Source organism: Haliotis asinina, chromosome 11 (assembly GCF_037392515.1).
Source record: "Haliotis asinina isolate JCU_RB_2024 chromosome 11, JCU_Hal_asi_v2, whole genome shotgun sequence".
Taxonomy (NCBI): domain Eukaryota; kingdom Metazoa; phylum Mollusca; class Gastropoda; order Lepetellida; family Haliotidae; genus Haliotis; species Haliotis asinina.
The window spans coordinates 4,034,915-4,059,895 of NC_090290.1; the positions used below are offsets into that span (position 1 = coordinate 4,034,915).

Consider the following 24,981-nt stretch of genomic DNA (forward strand, 5'->3'; position numbering starts at 1 on the left):
CGTGGCAGGTGTTGTATTGTTTTCCACCATCATAGCCGAACCCATAGTGCTAGGCATTGAAATAACAGCTGGGGCAGTAGGGTAGGCTGGATTGGTGTTTAAGTATGTATCTCGTAGACTCCGACGTAAAGCATTGAAACACAGAAAAATTAAAATCTGGCCAAAGTGAAGGCAAACACAACAGTCGATCATATTTCCATCCCGCTCACAGACAGTAAAGTCTCTGAGGAAGAGTTTTCTTTGGTGCTCTTTAGAACTTGCAAAATACCACACAAGAGATTTGAACCAAGTGTCCTAAAAGCATTGTCTTTAGCAAAGACGTGATGAAATGTTCATAGAACAAGAAAAGCAACAGGCCCAACAAGCCTTCCTTATGAAACAGAAACAAATTATACGATGTATTCACAATACATGTACATTGTTTCCTCCATGTAGACATAGCCAACCGCTGACTGAGTGAGTGAGTTATTATTTAACGTCACACCGGCAATATTTCAGCCATATCGTGACGAGAACAAACATGATTATGAAGATTATGTATATGTTCTAAAAACCCGTCGTCAAAGTACGGTAAAATAGCTAGAGTATCACAATTCGAAATTAAAACTAGCATATGAAGTTAAAACTAACAGCACAATTCGGACAGAACATAACATAAAAACAGGCTATAGATCACCAGCGACTGAAGGTAGATCACCATGCTAGGGACCAAGGGCACTTACATTAATTTTGCTACCTGCATGGGCCCTAGCTGGATTTACATAATACCCTCAGCCGCTGGTGATTGTAGGAAAATGTAGCCGAATTTTTTAAAATGACAAAAAAGATACTACGTTTAAAATACTGGTAAGTTTACATTTCACTTTGAAAGTTTTGGGAAGCTCGTCATTTTGCTGTTTTCTCGACGTCACCAAAGACATGCCGAATTGTTGTGTTGCCGTCAGTTGTTCCTTGGGGGTGTCACGGGTGATGGTGTCACTATGCACAGATTTCCACCAGACATTAGTTTGTGATTAAATTGGTTGTTAGTGTGTGCGAAGTGGGCGTTGTGGAAGCCTGTGGTATATACTAAATCGGATGGTTCGCCCCCTACCACGCTTCCAGGATAGAAAATGGACTTCAAGTTTCATCGAGTTTATAAAATCAAGACTGCTTACTACACATTGCTGACCAAAAGGATTTTGCAGGTATATAACGCTTTGTTCCTCGGAAACGAGGTTGTGGTCGAAGTAATATTATATTGACCCCTTATATTGACCGCTTCCAAGAGTGAAATTGTTATGCTATAAGCAATGTCATGTAAAATCCTAATGTCCATCAGTAAAATACATATTGTACTACCAGTAGAAAGTAATTTTGCTTTTGTAAGTCGGTGAAAACAAACTTAAATAGCATTCATCCTCAGACAGGGCGCCGTCATTTTTGAAAATCATGAAGAATTATTGAGATTATGATTAGTTCTCATCAAGTTAGAAAATCAAAACTACTTTTTACTGGTAGTTAAATATGCATTTGAATCATTGCCAAAAGGAGTTTTTCATGACACAACTTTTAACATAAAGACGTCTTCCAAGGAAGCAAGGTGGGGGTCGACGTGACATTTATATTGCAAGCAATGTTATTTTGACCTCCACCTCACTTCCAAGAGTGACATTGTTTTGTTATATATAGGTAGTGTCATGTAAAGTCCTATCGTCCATCAATAAAAGACATATTTTACTACCAGTGGAAAGTAATTTTGCCTTTGTAAGTCAGTGAAAACAAACTTAAATAGCAGTCATCCCAAGACAGGACGCCGCCATTTTTGAAAATCGTGAAGTCAAATCCATTTGAATTAATGAGATTATGGTTTGTTCTCATCAAGTTAGAAAATCAAAACTACATAAATATGTATTTGAATCATTACCAAAAGGAGTTTGCATGACACAACCTGTAACATAACCTAAGCGAGGTCGGGGTAGAAAAGAAAGTACTTCGCGATAAGTTTCTTCACTTGCTAAATTTATTTGGTTTGTAACGTTCACTCACCAGTATGTAGACACCTGTCAATATACGTCTTTATACTTGGTCTCATAATCATTATTACTTTATAATCATACTTGTATGCATTTTGAAACTTAATAAAAAGAAGCGATCTGCGAATGTATAACAGGAATGTAAAATGCAGACATTTCGTAGTTTGCCTATATGAATCATAATTCGCACGCACGCCCTAGTGTATGCCGTAGGCATCATTACACGTCACGACGAAAACAATGATTCTGTTGAAAGCTACGACAACTTATTAAAGACAAAAATGCAAATATTCAAATTAAAGTTATAGGAGCAATGTCAGGCTATCACCTTCTTCGAGGAATGTATACACCAATCTGCACAAAAACAAGTGAAATATAATTCATCTGCAGATTTCCCAAGTGATGTGTCTTTTAACAGTCTAATATACGAAAACGTGATGTATTGTTTCAGGTTTTTCACATTGCTGAATAGTTTCATTGGTTACCCAAGATAGCACACCTGGCAACTGAGTGCATAATGTGCGTCATTCTTTTTGAAAAGTTATTAAGTTAGCCAACAATGAGCAATCAATCATTGTATTGGCGGTTAATCCTTTGAAAGAGGAGTGCTGGTTTACATAGACACAGAAACGACAGTGTGTATTCAGTATAGATTAGTAAACGTACATACATAAACACTACCTTTTGACAAATCCCCCATTTAAATCCCCATAAAACTAATCAATCAATCAGCGTGTTATCGATTAATCCTTTGATCGATCCAGACAAAACAAATGTCAAATGGGGGCCTTTGTCGGGTAATCTACGTGGCGTTACCACTAATTATACCTGTTATAAATTCATTAACTGAGCATCAAGTGATTGATGACAAATAACGTGTAGGTTTATACAAGGGTTGTAACTCGAAAACTAGGCAAAGCAGGAGACAAAACTAAATGATAGTAGATTGTGAGAACATATAGCTTTCATTTTTCTCAACAGCTTTCGCAATTTCAGGTTTGTACAAACCTGTAAACGATATAAGTTACCCCCTGAAATGTAGATGAATTCTGCACAGACCCTCATTTCTATACCCACTATTACGTTACGGTGACGCGCCGCTCTAATTGGTTGAAATTTCGTTTGCGGTTGAGAATTGTGAACTGTTGACAAAAAGGTCGATTTAAGGTAATTAAAGATCGAAATGAGCAGTTTTAATGACGGGGTTTCATTTATAACGATGTCAGCAAGTGATTTTGCATTTGTACCCTATTAGAGTATATGTGACCTTTAACCCCCTTTGGGGGTACAGCCACTAACAATCACAGTTGACAATTCATACCACCGTGTTTAAAATATCAGCTTTCTATTTAGAAAACATATTATTCAAAATGTATGTAACAATTCTTTTTCCTTTAAAAATTCAATGATTAAATGATAATTAAGATTAAAAAGATCCGTCATTGTTTTGACATTGAAATATTTCTCCCTTGTAATGGCAAAATCAATACAGTCAAGAAAGACATGATTGATCGTGATTCCTTTATCACGAGGGATAAAAACGGAGGATCCTCCCCTTTCAGCAAATATTCGGGAGTGTATCTAGTATGGCCAATGTGACATCGTCGCATAACGACCTCCTCAAATTGTTACGGTTAAGAATTTACCCTAACAAACAATGTAAGAAATCCCCTGAGAACCAGCGAAACAAAACAAAGGCAAGTTTAAAATATTCAGATATTATATTAAAGCAGTGAGAGCAAGTTATACAACGTCACAAGTCAATTACACAATACAGATTTCAAATACAATACAAGTGCGACAAAATCTAAGGCAATGGGTCACAAAATATATACTATATCAAACTCCCCAAAGTCTTAGTGCGAGAGAGAAACAGTCGTGCAGAGTGTAACACAGTGAGCGATCTGACAGCAGTAGATCAGGCGTTGACGGATATGTTGGCGATGTAACCCCAGTGAATGAATGTGAATCTGTGAATCCGTGTCCCTCACAACATGGCAACTACCCCTTTTATATATACTGTCAGTCATTTCCCGAAAGTGCACCTACGGCCATCGCCAACATCGTAGAATGCCCTCGAAACAATCTCTCGGAAGTAAACAAACAGGACGTCAAGGGCAGATAATTCCCGGACAAGCCTGCTGCGAGAATCCTAAATATGCGGATCATCTATTATACGAAATGTGGCCCATTAATAATTATTACTCAATTAATAACAAAATATTCAGAAAATACACACTCGTAACAAAATCTGGACTGACAATCCAAGTAGGTGTAACCAATATAGGGTTTTATTGCATGTGATTTATTAATACCCACATGGGTGTCCCACTTCTTCTGCATCAGATCACGGATATAAGATCTAATGGTAGCTATATAATCTGACTATGGAATCAGAAGTGGTGTCGTTGAGTGCTGCCTTAGCAGCAAGATCGGCCATTGTGTTCCCAGAGATTCCTGTGTGGCTGGGTATGCAACAAAAGACTATGTCACATTGGCCAGTAGCAAGATCATTATATAATTCAAAAATTCAATTAAATGTGGATGTTTACTAGATAAGTTTTTAATAGCCTGAAGACATGAAAGAGAGTCAGAAAAGATTAAATTTTGTTTATGTGTGGGATGTCTTTGAATGTAGGCACCCATGAAGAGCCACCTCCTCGTGGTGGGTGCTGGGTAATGCTAAGTGCTCTTCTCCCGTGTGGACCCGGGATAGAATGTGTCCACAGCACCCCATTGCTTGTCGTAAGAGGCGACTAAATTGGGCAGCCTGTTGGCCGTGGGTTGCGTCCCGTGTCGGTGGAGGACGGGAACCTGGTGGTTGAGGGCATTTGGGCTTTTAACTACTTTCCATTTGCCTAACACACCACTTTGGCCCTTACTTCAACTAGACGGGTGGTTGAATTGGCCCGATTCAACCAATCGGCTGGTCATGCCAAGCCCTGTGCATGAATTATATATATATATATATATATATATATGTCATTGCACAATTTTATTTGGACTTTTAATTTCGGTCTTGGCTGAATTATTCATCGACTTTTCTGGTTTTGGAATGTATTTGAAGTTCTGAATTTTGCCCAGAGTCTTATGCCCAGAAGGCGGTGGCTCATGGGCCAATCTGGTGGATTAATTCTTTGTAATCCTTCTACTGGAGTATATCATCCGGGTATCCTTGGTGCTGCAAGCTGGAGGCCCGCTTGCTTTAGCATTGTCCTTGTGATACTCCGTGGTGGGTGGGGAGCTCGGATGATGAACCATATTACACTAACTATGGCGTATGAAACCCCAACCAAAAAAACAAAACGTCCACTTGATATTGACCCTGTTGATACTGACCATCACAGACCGTCTGCATCGACTGAATATTGGCCGCGTTTCGTTGTTATTGAGACATTGAGACTCCTGACAAGACACCGTTAAAGTTGAACCCCTTTGCTGTATCCAAGGGTATTCAAGGTGTTGCAGGAGAGGTGAAAAACATTAGACGCTTGCGTTCGGGTGCCCTGCTAGTCGAATGCGGGAAAAAGCAACAAGCAACGAACCTGATGAACATGAAATCTTTCATGGGCATTCCCGTCACGGTCTCTGCTCACAAGACCTTGAATACTAGTAAAGGTATCATCAGAGATCGTGATCGATTGTTTGCTGATATGTCCGAAATTGACATAGGATCAGAAATGAAAGATCAAGGTGTGCTGTATGTGAAGCGCTTTTCAACCCGAAAAAACAATGAAACATTCCAAACTAATACCTATCTCTTTACTTTTTCATGTCCAAATGCTCCTAAATCAGTGAAGGCAGGCTATTGTAACATACAAGTTGATACCTACATCCCCAACCCGCTCAGGTGTTTTAAATGCCAGAAATATGGACATGGCGTGAATACTTGCACATTGTCTGTTGTGTGTGCTCACTGTGGTGAGAAGACACACACAACAGAAGATTGTGACAGTGATTATAAAAAATGCACCAATTGCTCAGGCGACCATTCTTCATTTTCTAAGCAATGTCCTATTTGGAAAGAGCATATGGAAATCAATAAAATCAAATTTACTCAAAATATCTCTTTTTTCCGAGGCCAAAAAACTGGTAAAGACATCTGATCTTCCACAAACTTATGCTACAGTAGCAAAAACATCATCGGGATCTAAATCTAACACTACATCAACCACAGGCTGCCAAACTACCTTGACTTGGGTAAATTGCGATTCTCCACAGCGTTTGTACCCTGCTATATCATCACAGACTGAGGAATCACTTCTTAGTACCTCAAAGTCTTCTTCTGATCACAAATCATCATCTCAGTCAAACTCAAAGTCTCAATCCACAGCTGATAGTTAACAAACTGCGAAAAATAAACCGAAGCCAAAGCCTGATGCTTCAAAACAACAAAGTGGCAGAGCTCCAAAAGGGTCACAGAACAAAATTCAATTGTTCAATAAATACGGGTCTCTTGAAGACATGGACGTTTCTGAAAACGTCCATTCTAGGGCACATAGCTTGTCGCCCTCCAAAAGAGTGCGGGGTAGATCCCCAATAAATCCCCCTAAAAGAACTGCAGAGGATTAAGGACTAATTTACATGAATTACAGCTATGAGTTCAAGATTTTATACCTTCAGCGATATGTCTCCAAGAGACATATTTAAAACAAACAGATACATTTAATTTTCATCAGTTTAATACATATCATTGTTTTGCACCTCCGGGTGATAGGGCCACTGGCAGATCATCCATTCTAGTGAAACAAAACGTTATTCAAAGCCCTGTTTCACTTAATACTCATATGCAGGCTGTTGCAGTGAGAATTACGTTACATGTAGCGTTTACACTATGCTCTCTTTATATTTCTCCGTCTTCGACGTTTGCTAAAACTGATCTTCAAGCTCTATATGATCAGCTCCCGAAGCCCTGTATTATAATGGGAGATTTAAATGGGCACAACCCACTCTGGGGTAGTGTAACTACAAACACTAAAGGTAAATTGTTGGAGGACTTTTGTTCTGACAATGATTTATGTATTTATAATGATGGTTCCAGCACATATTTACACCCTGAGACAGGGACCTATTCTGCTCTTAACTTGTCACTCACAACTTCCGAACTACTAAATGAATTCGAATGGTCAGTCCACGATGACCTCTGTGGAAGTGACCATTTTCCTACTATGTTAAAAGCTGTAACTCCATCCGATGTTCCTCCATCATCAAGACGAAATTTTAAAAAGGCTAACTGGGCTTTATATGAAACACTGTGTGCTGAAAAACTTAAACCTGAACGTTTTATTGACGTTCCCGATGCTATTAAATGCTTTTCGGATGAACTGAATTCCATAGCTGATGAGTGTATACCAAAGTCCTCTGTAGTTCCACACATAAGAAAACCCTGGTTCAACGATGAGTGCAAACAAGCTAGGAAGGCAAGGAAAAAAGCAGAACATTATTTCCGTCGCCATCCTATGGTTCATAATTTAAATAAATTTAAAATTTTAAATGCTAAAGCGCGGCGTACTTTTAAACAGAACAAACGCCAATCTTGGCAAAATTATGTATCTAAAATAAATTCTCGGACACCCATGTCCAAGGTATGGAACATGGTCCAGAAAATCAAAGGTAAAGGTACTAAATCTACTGTCCATCATCTTAAACATGAAGATCAATTACTTACTGATAAATCAGATATCGCAAATAAACTGGGCGAAACCCTCGCTAAACACTCTTCCTCTTCAAATTATTTACCTAAATTCCAGCAGTATCAAAATCAACAAGAAAAGAAAACTATTAATTTCAATTCTGATAATGGGGAAGATTATAATGAAACGTTTTCTATTCATGAACTCCATACTGCTCTTGATCAGGCTCATGACACTGCTACAGGAGCTGATAACATACATTATCAACTCCTGAAGCACTTACCAGAATCCTGCCTAGAAACTCTCCTAAATATTTTTGATGATATTTGGACATCGGGTAACTTTCCTCCGTCATGGCGTGATGCTATAGTAGTACCAATACCTAAACCTGGACGTGATCATACGCATCCGTCCAATTATCGTCCGATTTCATTAACAAGCTGTGTTTGCAAGACCATGGAACGCATGATAAATAATCGACTTGTTTGGTACTTGGAAACTAATAACCTTCTCACAGATATACAATGTGGTTTCCGGAAAAACAGAAGTACTGTCGATCACTTAGTGTGTTTAGAATCATTTGTAAAAAACGCACTGATTAACAAACAACACGCTGTGTCTATCTTTTTTGATCTTGAAAAAGCATATGACACTACTTGGAAATATGGCATTTTTATGAGATTTACATGACTTCGGGTTGCGAGGTCGTTTGCCTCAATTTATTGCCAAGTTTTTAAATAACAGACAATTCCAGGTCCGCGTGGGCTCTACCCTGTCTGATCATTACAATCAGGATCAGGGTGTTCCACAAGGCAGTATTTTGTCAGTCACTCTTTTTAGCATCAAGATCAACAGTTTATCTAAAGTTTTAAACGATTCAATTGATGGATCGTTATTTGTGGATGATTTTAATATTTCTTGTCGTGGTAAAAATATGCATACCATTGAACGGCAATTGCAGTTGTGTTTAAACAGGATTAATAAATGGTGTCTTGAAAACGGCTTTAAATTTTCTAAATCGAAAACTAACTGTATACATTTTTGTCGTAAATACAAAACACATAAAGACCCTGATCTGTCTCTAGATGGGACGCCCATTAAAGTTGTGAAGGAAGCCAAATTCTTGGGTCTAATCTTTGATTCACACTTAACGTTTTTACCACATATTAAATCACTTAAAAGTAAATGCCTGAAAGCTCTTGACTTGTTGAAAGTGGTTTCAAATTCAAAATGGGGAGGGGATCAAGCCACCCTTCTCCATTTATATCGATCACTCGTTCGTTCTAAACTTGACTATGGCTCCATCATCTATGGTGGCGCCTGCAAAAGCAATCTTAAACTTCTTGATCCTGTCCATCACCAAGGTCTAAGACTTTGTCTTGGGTCCTTCAGAACTTCACCTGTTGACAGTCTTTACGTTGAGGCCGATGAACCATCTCTTGCACAACGTCGTATCAAATTATCTCTACAATATATCATAAAACTATACTCTAACGAATCTAACCCTGCATATAACTGTATCTTCAATTCCCTTTATGAGGATTTGTATAGCCAAAAGTCTTCTTTTGTTCCACCTCTTGGGCTCAGAATAAAGCCGTTTATTGCTGCTGCTGGTATTGAGCTGAACAATATAGCTCCTCCCCGTCTTCTTTCCTCTCCACCATGGCAGTTGGTTAGGCCACAGGTTGACCTAACATTAACTACATTTAAAAAAACAGAAACTAATGAATTACAGTATAAACAAGAATATAATCAATTGAAACATAAATATAACAATTACAAATCCTTATTTACAGATGGTTCCAAGGACGGTGGTGCAGTTGCTTGTGCTGCTGTCATTGGATCCAGAACAATATCTTCTAGATTACCAGATAATAGTTCTATTTTTACAGCAGAAGCTAACGCCATATTAACAGCTCTTAAATATATTCAAAGACACCCTAAACGTAAGCAGTATATGATATACTGAACATCATTGAAAACGCACCACCTGTAAATTTTGAAATAAGGCAATAGAATCTTTTGGAAAAGGAAAATTAATGGTGGGAATTTTGATAAAAACACACTAGATCGTAAATAACGCTCTACAGTAAAAAACGGATCGTTCGAACACATCATCGAACACATCACATGAAAACAACAAAATTCATGCACATCACACACGAAGGGCACAAATTGCATGCAGAAAGCATGCTGTTCAGGGGTATAAATGACCTTCGGCACAAAACCGTTCTCATTTTCGCAGTACTTTCGTAAGTAAAGTTTTTTCGCCATGCCAAGATTGTCACCAGAGGAACGAGAACAGGCCTTGGGTATGTTGCAGGTCGGCGCTTCAAGCAGAAACATTGCACGACGATTTGGGTGTCATCAATCGACCATTCTGAGGCTTGCTAACAGATACCAACAAACAGGAACCAGCAGGGACCGGCAACGCCCAGGTCAGGCACGTGTTACCACCCCTCGTCAAGATTGAGACATTGTACGGCGCCATATTCGGGATCGAACCTTGCCCGCTGCCAGAACCGCCAACGCTGTCCAGGGTCGACGTGGTTTGATCAGCGCTTCCACCGTTCGACGCCGTCTCCGTGCGGCAGGGTTACGTTGTCGACGCCCTTACGTTGGACCCATCCTGACTGACAGGCATCGCCGTGAACGCAGACAATGGGCTGAACAGCATCGTGTGTGGTTGTTACGACGTTGGCATGGTGTGGTGTTCTCCGAAGAGTCGCGTTTTCACTTGCGAAATGCTGACGGGCGTCTACGGGTATGGCGTCGACGGGGTGAACGTTATCATCAGGATTGTGTTGTGCAAACCGATCGGTGGGGTGGAGATAGCATTATGGTGTGGAGATAGCATTATGGTGTGGGGAGGGATAGGTTATCACCACAGAACCGCTCTGATTGTTTGTCGTGGCAGAGTGAATGCCGTTTAATACCGTGACAACATTCTTCAGAACAACGTCGTTCCCTTCTTTCACCAGCATCAAGATCTGCACACATTTCAACATGACAATGCACGAGCCCACACTGCACGTGTTTCGATACAGTATCTGACTAACAACAACATTCCTCTACTTCATTGGCCTGCATTGTCACCAGATTTGTCACCCATCGAACACTTGTGGGATTACTCCGTTTTGTATCCCTTGTGATGGAAGAATCACAGTCAAGCATATCCTACTTGACTCTGTCGAGTATTCCATCACAAGGGATCAGTATTTTAATTCACGAACTCTGAAGGATCTTTTTAATAACACAAGCTCTCATTTAATCATTGCATTTTTAAAAGAATTAGATTTATTGTCTGAATTGTAAATAGATAAATATTTTATTATTGGAAGTTTAAATTGAGAACTGTGCTTGTTAGTGGCTGTATCCTCAAAGGGGGTTGAAGTACTGTAAAACTATTGTCCCCCCTGAGAGGGTACGTAAGTCCACAAACATTCAAAGTAAATTCAAACTTTCATGTTTTTAATCGTAGCATAAGTGTCTTTTTATTTGCATGGCTAGGTTTCCCAAATTGCTGACGGCTGAGGGGATGATGTAAGTCCAGCTAGGGTCCATGCAGGTAGCAAAGGTACAGTAAGTCCCCATGGTCCCTAGTATGGTGATCTACTTTCAGTTGTTAGCAATCTATAGCCTATTTTTATCTTGTATTGTCCTCTATAGATCAATTGTTTTAGGTATAGTTACAAGTTTTATATTCTCATCTGTGATATTCTCGTTGACAGGTTTTATAATAGATATATATATTTCATTTCAGTATTAAATGTTCTCGTCACGATATGGCTGAGATATTGCCGATGTGACGATAAATATTAACTCACTCACTCACTCACTCTTTGAATGTATGTGAGACCTGTTAGTATTGCGTTTGCTTCTGCTGTAAAAATAGAGCTGTTATCCAATAATCTAGAAGATATTGTTTTGGATCCAAAAACAATGGCACATGCAACGGCGCCACCATCCTTGGACCCATCAGTAAATAAGGATTTGTATGTACTATATTTACTTTTTAATGGATCATATTCTTGTTTATATTGTAATTCGTTAGTTTCTGATTATTTAAACTTTGTCAGTGTTAGGTCAACTTGTGGCCTCACCAAGGAGGAGAAGAAAGAAGACGGGAAGGAGATACATTCTCCAACTCAATGCCAGCAGCAGAAACGTATTGTTGAATTCGTATCCCAAGAGGAGGAACAAGTGAAGTTTTACTATTATACATATCCTCATAAAGAGGATTAAAACACAGTTGTGAGCAGGATTAGATTCATTTGAATATAACTTTGTAAGATATTGTAAAGACAATTTTACACGGCAAAGTTTCAAAGATGGCTCATCGGCCTCAACGCAGAGACTGTCAGTGGGAGATGTTCTGAAAGATCCAAGACATAGCCTCAGACCTTGGTGATGTACAGAATCTAATAGCTTTAGGTTGCTTTTGCAGGCTCCACCATTCACAATGGAACCGTAATCAAGTTTCAATCGAACAGAGATTTATATAAGTGAAGGAGGGTAGTTTGGTCCCCTTTGAATTAGAAACAACTTTTAACAAATCGAGTGGCTGCAGGCATTTGGTTTTGAGGTACTTGAGGCAGAAAGGTTAGATGCGAGTCAAAGATGAGACCAAGAAATTTAGCCTCCTTCACAACTTTGATGGATATGCCATTTAATGATGGGGTCTTTACGGTGTTTGCATTTCCTACAAAAATGTATACAATTAGTTTTACTTCTAGAAAATTTAAACCCGTTTTCAGGACACCATTTATGAGAATTGTTTAGACAAATTTATAACTGTCACTCAATAGTTCGCATATTTTTACCACGGCAAGAAATATTACAATCATCAACAAATAAAGATCCATCAATTGAATCACTCAAAACCTTTGAAAGATTATGTATTTTAATACTAAATAGCGTGACCGACAAAATACTGCCTTGTGGGACAAACTGATCCTGATTATAATGAGCAGACAGGGTTGAACCCACGCGGACTTGAAATTGCCAGTCGGTTAAAAACAGTGATACAAAGAGAGGCAAAGGACCTCGCCAACCAAAATCCTTTAAAATGCCATGCTTCCACGTAGTATAGTTTGCTTTCTCAAGATAAAAAAATATAGATACTGCGTGTTGTTTGGCGATAATAGCATTTTTGACGAAGGATTCTAAACGTACTAAATGATCAATAGTTCTTCTATTCTTCCAAAAAACACACTGAATATTTGTAATGATACCAAATTAATCTGTTATTTACCATTCGTTCCATGGTTTTACAGACTCAGCTGGTTAAAGATATTGGTCTGTATTGTGATTGATCCGTGTGATCCTGGCCAGGTTTTGGCACTGGCATTACAATGGCATTACGCCATGAAGGAGGAAAAATTCCACACATCCATATCTTTTCAAATATATCTAATAGTGTCAACCGACATGGCTCAGGCAAGTGTTTCTGCAGCTGGTAATGAATATTGTCATCACCTGCTGCAGCATCATGAGTTTGATCAAGAGCCGTGTGGAGCTCATGTAACGAAAACACTTCATTATAGTCTTCGTCATTATTGGAATCGACATTAACTTTTGTTTTTTCCTGTTGTTTTTGGTATCTCTGAAATTCAGGGACATAATTTGCCGAGGAAGAATTTTTTGCAAGAGGTTCGCGAATTGTATTTGCAATGTCCGCTTTGTTAGTTACTAATTTGTCACCATCTTTAAGATGTTGAACAGAAGATTTTGAACCATTCCCTTTTATTCACTGAACCATGTTCCACACCTTAGACATGGGTGTATGTGAATTAATTTTTGAAATTCCTCTAAGATTGGCACTTGTTTTGCTTATACGTACGTCTTTCCTTAGCACCAGAAATTTTAACATTGTTGAAGTTATGAACAGTAGGATATCTGCTTTCTTCCAACGTTTTCTTGCCTGTTTGCATTCGTCAGTAAACCATGGTTTACGAATAGGAGGAGTTGCAGAAGACTTAGGAATGGTTTGATTAGAAATTTCATTCAGTTGTGTTGAGAACATCAGGATGGGATCTGGTACATTACTGAAGTGATTAGATGTTTTTAAAGCATAATTGTTCATATACAGGCCAATTTGCCTTACTGAAATTCCACCGTGATGAAGGTGGATTGTCACCTGGTGTAGATTTCAAGAGAGTAGGGAAGTACATGTACAGACCATTCAAATTTATTGAGAATGTTCGACTCTGTGAGGGCTGGATCAAGTGCAGAATACGTTCCCGTGGCTGGATGCAAATAAATGTTGGAATCATCATTAAAAACATGTAAGTTATTAGTGGAAATAAAGTCTTCAATAACTTTCCCTTTATTGTGTGTATTTGTATTACCCCATAGAGGGTTGTGCCCATTTAAGTCGCCCATGATGATGCATGGCTTCAGGAGTTGATCATACAAACTTTGAAGGTCAGTTTGACGAAGAACTGATGAAGGTGGTACATATAATGAGCACAAAGTTAGAGCAATGTGCAAGGTCAGTCGGATAGCAACAGCTTGAAGACTAGTATTCAGCGGAACGGCACTATGAATCATGTCCTGTCTGACCAGGATACTAGATCCTCCAGTAGCTTTGCCCCGTGGGGAGAAAATGAATGGTAACAACTGTATTGTCGTAAGTTAAAAACATCAGTATGTATAAGATACGTCTCCTGGAGACACAATGCTGAAGGTTTAAAGCCCTGTAACAATAGAAGAATCTCATTATAATTCTTCCTAAGTCCTCCGCAATTCCATTGTATTAGTGTATCCGTCATTTAGGATGTGTTATCGGTGAAAGTTCACGACCTTTTTTCTAAGGAGAATGGCTCTGAGAGCGGGTTGTCAGAGAAGATGACACCCCCATGTCATCTAAAAGATCAAATCTGTTTAAAAGTCACACAGGGCCTCTTTGTCCTTTAGGAAGACGGTCACTTCTATTTTGCTTTTTAGAGTAATCTACATTTACATTCTTCTTTTTGATAACCGGTGTAGGTGCTGTTTGAGTTTCAGAGGATTGTGATGTTTTTCGTGAGGAAGGAAGATCCTGAATACTCATAGGTGTCTGAGCTGTCAGCCAGGTCAAATCTGTTTGGCAGTCAATAGATTTAGTGGAAGGTCTCGTCACCTCTGCATATGTTGACTTACCTCTCAATAGTGTTACCAGAGGGTGTATCAGAAGTTGCCAACTTCCTTGCTTCTGGAAAGCTTATGTTCTTTTCAGTTTTAATACGTTGGACACTCATTTCAAACTGCCATACCAGACACTCTTTAGAAGACAACATGTGAGATCCAGAACAATTTACACATCTTATTTCATGTGCTGCTGTCGTGATCTTTACCAGCACAGCTTGAACAAGAAGCATAATTTTTACAAGTGTTCTGCTTATGGCCAAGCTTCTGACAGTGAAAACATCTCAGTGGATTTGGAAAATACATGTCAATTTTCATAGAGAAGCATCCTACTTTAATTGATTGAGGTAAACTGGGTACATCAAACGTAAGCAAGTAAGTATTTGAGGGTGACTATATTCCATCCTTCTTAAAACTGAATCGCTTAGCTTTGACCACGCCTTGCATACGCAGCTGACTGACAATGCCATCGGTTGACAGATCAGCAAGTTTCTTGTCTCTGTCTGGGATGATTCCTATGCTAAATTTTAAAGATTTGTGAGCATAGCATTTTACAGAGATAAGAAGAAGATTGGCCGTTTCATACTCTTTCTTTAGACATTCTATGAGAATTGAACCCGATCTAGTTTTTGTAACACTCTTGACAGTCCCAGCAATTCCTTGAATTGCTTTCTCTAGTAGAAAGGGAGAACAAGATGTTAACTTTTTCTCACTTGATTCAGCGACAATGAATCGACGCCAAGTGGTACCTTCAGACGTTCAGTCTGGTCCTCATCATCAGTATCATCAATGTGATAACGTTTTCGCTTTTGTTTGGTTTTGATTTGCCATGTTAATAGATTTGTGTGTCATCCTCCTGGCTCCCCACCCACCATGGAGTGTCAACAAGGACGATGCCTAATGCTTGTGGGCCTCCAACAGTCGGCACCAAGGGTACCAAGAGGATATACCCAAGCAGCAGCATTATAGATATGCACCACAAGATTGGCTCATGAGACACCACCCTCTGGGCATAAGACTCTAGGCAAAGTTCATGTATATAAAATTCAAGTTGAATAATATTCACTAAACCAAGGGCGCCAAGATAAAACTTTAAACAATCCCAAATCACATTTTGTGCAAATTTAAACATAAAATCCATGCACAGGGCTTGGCATGACCAGCCAATTGGTTGAACTGGGCCCATTCAACCACCCGTCTAGGTGAAGTCAGGGCCAAAGTGGTATGTTGAGCAATAGAAACACTGGTCCTGCTCCTATTGCCCCAACCACTAGGATGCCCTCAAGTGATGCCCATCTGTTGCACGTCAACAGATCAAACCACCACCCCCAACTCCAGTAAGTGTGGCTAGGTGAGTAACTTATCAATCACCGGAAGAGACAGACAGACATGTATTGGGATTGGCGGCTTGTATCAGCAAGCTGAGATATCCACCGGGTGTACTGTCGAGAGTTGCTGTCTGCCTAGCTTTGGGCATTCCCCAGCGTGCTGCTTTATAACAAGTACGGCAATACCATGGATAGTTAGCCTATTGTACATAGCCAACCCTGTGCTCACTATAAAGTAACTACTTCCTAAACTATTTGACCGATTTTCGTGGAATTTTGCATGCACGTCAATAGAACAGGAACGGTTCCCCCTAAAACCTTAACTAGGTTTAATTAGGGGTTTAGAGTGAGGTGGTCCCGTTCCCTACTGTATATACTACTAGCTGAGGAACTGAAAATGTGAGGGCATGTCACCAGACATAAGAAAGAAACCAGTAGTTGTCAGCATGTGTTTCATGTAGGAAGGTTTTCGCTGCCCTGATCTTACTTTACTGTGAAAGAAATCGTTCTTCAGTTCTGTTACTAACACGGGACCAAAACCCGGATAAGACACTATTGAAATAAACGTAAATACAGTAGAAATTACATGCAAATTACCCTGGAATTTCCCAACTTCGGGCATATATTTCTTTCAAATCTAACCTTTGAAACACATGCTCATCATATATTTTCGTAAAGCACAAATACCTCGTTCGTGAAAGCCCTGACCGGATTATCAGGTATTTCCAAACACGAAATGCAACGCATACCTTTGGCGGGTTGGAAACCTGTAAATTTATTTTTCAAATTTGCAAGTCTTTACACACTTCTAGATATGTTCCTATCACACAGGATTTTTAGGATTATTTATATGAATGGTGCATATATCTTCATGATATAGCCTTGTCTACAGTGTTGGTAAATCTTGTAAGGTGCTTGTTTTGATGGATTAAAAGGTTCATTGGGGAACCTAGGGCGACGATGTGACCATTTGTTCTCATAAGTGTACCAACTCGTAATTTCTTAAGTCTAGTATCTCACTACTGTAAACCATTTTTGGCAGTTCATAACTGGAATATTACTGCAGTGCATGTGACCTTTCTTAATAGTCTCACAGTGCCTGAACCATGTTATTTCTCCTTCTGCTCAGCCTTTGCAAAACGAAAATCATTTTGTCCACATTTGTTTAACTAACGCAAACATATACGACAACAATGCCATATCAAATTATACATTCTGTAAGACATGAAATGAACAATAGTTTTAGCGATTTGACGAGATAGTGTAGCTATATGACCAGATAGCACAGGGGGGTGAGTTCTCTCAGAATGTGGAAGCTAATGTCACACGAGTAAATGTCATATTGCATTTCTGTAATTTTCCACATTGGAGAAGTCCTTTCTACAAGATTATATTTCGTTGTTTGGCTTATGGCTGTTACGCCCCCGTGATACAAATGACCTTAGATCTTTAGTCCAAAAGTAAGAGTTTATGTGCTTTTGTCGGAAAACAAACACTGTGTTTGAATTTGACAAGCAAACCTTTTCAACACGAGCGTTCCCCATCATTCCTTGATACTGTTAAACATATACATCTGTACATTTATACATTCAAGATGAAGTCAGTTTAGTCACCACATATCCTCCTGTATTTATCTTAATGATATGATTTGCAAGCTGATAAATTAAAATAGATATTTAAATAATAAGTGTTTGCAGTCTTTAGATTCTTTACCAGATTTAGTTTTCAATGTATTTAGCAATTGTTTAGTTTCTAATTCGTGTACTTAGGTACATTCAGGAGTTTCACCTAATAACAGTATAACTTACAGATAACACGTTTCAGTACTTGGATAGACTAACAAGAACACACTACATTCCATGTTACTGGTATGCAAAACTGATAACACTAATTATAAAATGTATAACAAATCAGAAAATGCACAAGCAAACATGAAAGCGCATGGGCATCATAAATGCCATCAGATATGCTTCGGATCTGTTTAGTTATCTAACTTTATGAACTAAATGTAATAACCAGAACGTTCTTCAATCTACCAAAGAGATGGAATCAATATAGGTGTATACTATATTCCGTCGGGTAACTGAATTCTCAGATAATGTATGGCATAATATCTGTATTCCGAATCAAAAAGAGGCCACACCATGTATGTGCATGTTTACACATCGGAAATCTTTAATGCATTGTAACCATCTGTGGTTTTTTTTAAAGCACAGATAAACAAAGTTGTCCAGTAATGATCAGTCGGATAACGCATACAAGGGAGTACTGTAATTAGGGATCTAAATTAAGGCAAAAGAACAAGTGTACCTAAGGTCAGTTATTTAAACTGTACTGTAATTTCCATTTACTAAAAGGTATAATCGATATTAAATATTTAATAAAAAGACTTATCAGTACTCTTACACCGACCCAGCGTAAATATCCCACCCTAGGTCTACCCCCATACCACACCCCCTCTCTCGCAAACACATGCATTCGCAAACGCACACGAGCACACTCCTTAACATACATATCGCTCTGGTCCATAGACCCGATATTGAACTTTGAACTTGTGCATGTCAAGACAGTTATGCACGTTAATAGTGGTGAGCAGTTATGAGTATCACACGTGTTTGTAATTATATCAGTACATTAAGGCGAGGTCAACATTTACATGAAAACAATGGCCAGGTTCCACGCCTGTGAAATACATGGAAATGCAGAGTTGAGTGTTCGTTCATTTCAACATCCCTTTAAACGCGTGTAAATATGACAGCCAGATGATACGTTGTTCATATGGCCGTCGGATTACAGGTATATTTCCTAACGTTAGTAAATTTTGGTAATGCAGTCATTTTGTGTGGTGTCATTAATGCACTGTGTCTGGATGGACACTTTAGTTTTAGCCCCCATTGTTTTACCAAATATCTATTAAGTCAGTTAATATTCATCGTCACATCGACAATGTTCCAACTGTATCGTGACGAGAACAATTGATAATTAAATTGCATACCAAGAGTATTAGAAACTAAAACCCTATTGGCGAAGACCAGTAGAACCACTGGTATATCACAGATGTCAATTTAAAACTAGTAATGAAATAATCTAGAACACTAGATTTCTAGATTTCTGTAAAACTGCTGAACACAAGATATATTGTCAATATAGCTACAGTGATGGGACAAGAAATTCATGTCATTTTTTCACCGCTACCTTTGTGTAACAGTGCCGAACAAATCGCGTAGAGTAAACAGCTTGGGAACTTCGATGAACAATGAAGTCACGCTACATGGTCATAGATCGGTGTGCACTTTGTCTGATACAACAGTCTTGTAGACCGACAGAAAACTAGACATATCACGAAGAGTTTAGAAAATACGACGACGGCTTTAGCCTAGACGATTGTGGCGATCCAGTTCATGACAGCTCGGTTTCATGAACAACGAGCAAACGCCACAAATTCTACGACTTGCATAGTTGGACATGATGAATAAGACACAGCGGAGAAATATAGGACCAAAAGTCTGTCAAACAAGCACTGCTGTAAAGGCACGCAAATAAGATAATTGATAGGGCATGTTTACAAAACTAACTCACGTCGCTGATTGAAATCTTCAGCTCCCAGGATTCCTCGCGATGTTGAATGATATCTGAGTGTTTCCACGGATGGACAGACTGCACTGCGTAGATGACAAACGTCATACATACGAGCTAGAATTAAGGGAAATGACATGAAAATAAATTCATGATTTGCAAACGAATATTGCATTAGTAATTCAAATGTGATTGTTTATATAGTAGCCAAAGAGAATATATCTTCGTGTACGTGTGAGCTAAGGTAAAGCTCTGGCTATAAATGCCGTTCATTTGTCAGGCTAATATTTGCCATCGAGTGCTTCGGGACCTATAAATTCATTCGGAAATAACCCATTTGTAATAGTGAACACACGATAGTCGTCCAGTGACAACTGAAATAATGTGTGATTTAGGAACAGGAATAAATCTCTTTGTATTCAGTGCTTTTGTTTTATTCTGTGTGTTCGAATTGACTTTCGAACCCGAGCGAACAGTAGAGTAAGGTAACCTAACACCTTTATAGCGCGGATCATCCTGTTTCGTAAGGGGTGGGGGATGGGGGGTGAGGGGGTTTGGGGTTGCAGACTGCTTAATTGGCATTATTTGATGAACATTGTGATGATTTTTTCTCTGGGTTGCTTCGTTTTATTATGGCGTACAACGTTTCAGGGCGTGTTCTAATGGTTGTGGGGCTAGAACAAGCCTAAAACGTTGTATAGCAGAATATAAAAGGGGAAGGAATAGTCATGAAACATGACGCTGTGACATTAGTACATGTAGGAGGCACCTAATATGATGTCCAGATGCCTGAAAACTAGACAACTGAATGCAGAAAGCCAGGTCACTGCTATAGAGCTCTAGGACGACCTTTGATATGGGTCGAAGCTCTTCTACTGATGACGGACGTCCCCGCCAATCAAAGCCCACCTAACATAATTAGCCTCCCATGTGGCCTACCAAATTTTCCATAGTGTGGAAACATGGTTACTTTCCGTTGCAGCAAGTGCGAAAATATGACAGAAGCATTCCGACAGATGCTGTTTTATTTTCTTCGGCTTTTAATCAAATGTTTATGTACCGGCAGTCTGCCCAACAAGAGTGAAAAATGCTTTCTGGTCGTGGCGTCTTTTCAATTCTACGTGATTTGATGATATATCAAAAATTGGAAAAATGTGGTCACGTTGATCATTTTAGACAAGCTTCAGCAAGTGGAGTGATACCCATACAAAGAAGTATGAGCGCACAAAACCTGTGCTCGAAAACCGACACTAGCTACCAGTCAAGGAGAGGATTGAATTAAAACTGCTATTAATGTTTGTCTTCAAGGATCTAATTGCCTTGTGCCTAAATAAGTCAAGGAGCTAATCACCCTCTATCAGCCAAGAAGGATATTACGATCAAAGTCAACTCTCTTGGTTTTGATCCAGTCACATGTACTGCCACACACGATCATAGAACATTAGATGCGGAAAACATTAGCTGCGATGTGGAAGTGAGTGAGTGAGTGAGTGAGCTAATGTTTAGCGCCACATCTGCAATATTGCAGCCATATCGTGACGAGAACAATTTAATAATTTTAGAATAAATAAACTGAGAACGTAAAATCCTGCCGTCGGAGGACAGTAAAAGGTCTAGATTATCGTAGATATGAAACTTAAAACTAGCATGTGAAACTAAAACGGTGTAATTAAAGACAATACAATATAGTGTAAAACATCCTTAGTCAGTGCTTGTTATCCTAGTCAACGTATAGATTTTGTAAACGATCACCCATTTCCACAGTCAATGATTACAATGACACAGGTTGTGAGTGAGTTAACATTTAGTGTCACATCGCCAATATTTCTTACCTTAGCTGACATATTTAAGCAGTCAATAAACACATTGTCCCATGTCAGAAATATCCTCGTTAAAAGGCGCGGCTGCCATTTGTATGCGATGTCAACATCTGATCAATAAAGTAACGTCATCAGTTTTCGAACGCTTCCATAGATTTAAAATTCTGACAGGGCTTCCCCGCTGAGACAGTCCAGTGACGTTCGCTTGCTATGTACATACTGCACACGACGCTTCACAGTGATGTTTGCGTGACATACATATCCTTACATCTGATAATTGATAAGCATTCAAGAAAAGGAAGCAAGCATAAATTGCACTATATTTACAATATTTCCAAAGTGACACTAATCTATGGAGCCTTCAGGAAAAGCGTTTTTCGGAGCTGATGCGAGGGAATACCCGCTCACTCGTTATAACGCGAGGCACCGCGAACAAAATGGCCGTTCGAAAATAGAAATAGTTCGAGTCATTCGAAAACAGGTTCCGCGACTAGACATCAATATGAAACTTATAACTTTAAAACCTGTCATTGAATGACAGTAAAGTACTAGAGTATTACAGATGTACATTTAAAACTGGTATGCTATCATATAACAATATCACTACAGACAGTACAACATAAAAAACGAGCGATGAATCACCAACAACGTGAAGTAGCTCATCACACTAATGTCTATGGAGACTTACTGTACGTTTGCTCCCTGCATGGACCCCGTTGAGTTTACGCCATAATTTAAAAACAATAAAATACTACGTTTAAGTGTGTTAAAATTTCCCTCGATATTTTTTGGGACTTATGTATCTTATCAGGAGGACAGTAGTTTTACAGTGCTTTAATCCCCTTCGAGGATACAGCCACAAACAATTGCAGTTTATGACCTCAAATACCAATGATAAAGCACTTAGCTATTTAAGAATAACTAGTTCAAAATTTAGATTGTCTACCTACCTGTATACCTAACTGTGAAATACGGTCCGTACATGTACGACGTTCAGTGTCATCACCCACGATACGCCCTAATCAGATGGCATATCGACCGTTTGGGTGAATGTACTATCGGGTAACACGAGCGTCATCGGTTGAATTGAATGTGTTGTAGTGCAGTTTGCACTCGTGCATGCAAAATCTTTTCATGGTGCTTTTATGAAACTGAATTCATTCGTAAACACATGCTTAACAAGCAAGCATTTTCAAGAAACCCCTTTGTGCTTGAGGGGAGAGCTCTCAGTCAGTTCATAAATGAAACTCAAGCAGACTATGGCTTAGTGAAAGCTAACTCAATAGACTTTATCAGGTAGGTAACGTTTGATTTTGTAAACTGGTTCACTTTGAGTTTGATGAATACTGTTCACCGTCTTTGTTGTGTTTTAAGTTAGTTTTGAGAATGTTATTCTACCATGTCTTCAGTAAACACTGGATTATGATTGGTTAATCAAAGTATATCAGAGGTTTATATCACGTTACGCGTTTGGTTTTAAATCAAATTTAGAGCTATTATAATTTCGTTATACCTCTGATTTTCCAACAGAGGTTCAATATAATAGTGATCTAACGTGTTCATGCACGAGTGCAATGTACGCACAACTCATCCAAGACAGCACATCTTGTTAGTTCATTTACCTATTCAATAACGACTAGAGATATGATGCTATGATATGGACTATAAATTGGCTATAGAAATGGCAATGTACTATATCCTTACACACACCTAATTTGAGATCCAGTGGACCATTTCTGAGCAGGGTGAGGGTAGGCCGTGATGGATGGGTGTTTATTTTTTACTAAAGTTATGGCGCATGTACGGCGTTGTGTACTCAGTTTGGTGATTTAGCTGTCATAGAGAAATATATATAGATATATTACTTCATCGTATTGTGACTATCACTGTAAAGTACGGATTCTAGTACTTTTCTTTGGCATTGAAACCTATACTCTCAGAGTCATTCACCCACTTTTGTACGGTTCATCAGATCACTTTGGCTCAAATAATTTATTGACCTTTTAAATATGCATTTGAAATACTTTATGTATAAGTATCACTATACTGATAAAGTTTCTTTGAAGCATTTCATTATAGATTTAAAATATGCCCCGTAAATATACGAGTATTCAACAGTAAAGTTTATGTATTCAGAAACACTCACGTTAGATTTACAATAAAGTTATAATTGGTAAATATTTGATTCTAGATATGTATTTGAAATACATTTTATCTAAGTCTCACTATTTTGATATTAAAACTTCATTTCATTACAGATTCGCAATATGCTCTGGAAATGTATAAATATGCATTGGTAGAGTTTATATATGTAGAAGCACTTTTGTTAGGTTTCCAATAGAAATTACAATTGGTAAACGGTTAAGTATAAACCAGGAGTCCCTGACCACGTGAACTTGTATGGTTGATGCAAAATCTTGGCTACCGAGGATGAAATAAAACGAATGTCGGGCAGGTTGAGTGAATGCAGTTGAACCAACCTTAACATATTCTGTTTTTCATACCCTGTTGAATCGAAACAATTGGTAAAAGTTTAAGTATAAACCAGGAGTCCCAGACCACGTGGACTTGTATGGTTGATGCAAAATCTTGGTTATCGAGGATGAAATATAAAAAAAAATGTTGGGCAAGCTCAGTGAATACTGTTGAAGCAACCTTAACACATGCGGGACATACTATTCTGCTCTTGATACCCTGTTGAATCGAAACGTATTTCCTAGAGCGAGGGTGAGGCTTTATTGATGACATGTAAGTTTGGTTTAGAATTCTATGGAACTGACATGCAGTATTGTGGGGGATCCGGGCCCAGTTCCTGTTTGGGCCGCTGATACTCAAAACCAGTTCGGGTGTACTGGTTTTCTTTGGCTTTGGTGAGTGAGTTTACTTTCACACCGTAGTCAACACCATTCCAGCTATATGGCGGCGGTCTGTAAATAATCGAGTGTCGGCCAGACAATCAAGTGATCAACAGCATATGCATCGATCTGCGCAACTGGGAACCGATTGCATGTGTCGACAAGGTCAGCAAGCCTGACCATCCGATCCCGTTAGTCGCTTCTTACGATAAGAATAGTCGCCTTTTATGGCAAGCGTGTTGCTGAAAGCCAATTCTACCCCAGACCTTCACGGGTCAGTGTGTTTGAAAACCCATGTCAGTCATAAAGGACATGTCTGTATCGGACGAAAGAAATTTTACTGCCGTGTACGGAAGAAGGAGAATAAACATGAGAATGACTTAGTTTGAAAGCGGGTAATTTTTCCAAGAGAGTAACATGACACTCGAAGAAATTCTAGACTTTGGTTACCTCTGGGTTCATGAGTTGACGAGAGCAAATTTGCGAAGAAAACTGCTGTTGGACTTGAGTTTGCACCAACAGAATACAAGAAAACAGTCATCAATATCCCCCGCACTACCTCCAATTTCAGTCGTAGTCAAATGTGTTGCCATGGAAACGCCAAAGATATTTTATTCAGAATTCCA

At 39.0% G+C, this 24,981-nt stretch overlaps 1 protein-coding gene across 1 annotated transcript in view; it reads right to left on the bottom strand.

Moving 5' to 3' along the window:
* The window catches only part of LOC137256199 (sodium-dependent proline transporter-like), a 37,074-nt gene extending 17,365 nt beyond the window's left edge, over positions 1–19,709 (bottom strand). The window contains exon 1 of the mRNA XM_067793916.1: positions 19,684–19,709. The gene's annotated coding sequence lies outside the window, so the exon portion shown is untranslated. The remainder of the gene's footprint in view (positions 1–19,683) is intronic.
* Between the last annotated feature and the right edge of the window lie 5,272 nt (positions 19,710–24,981).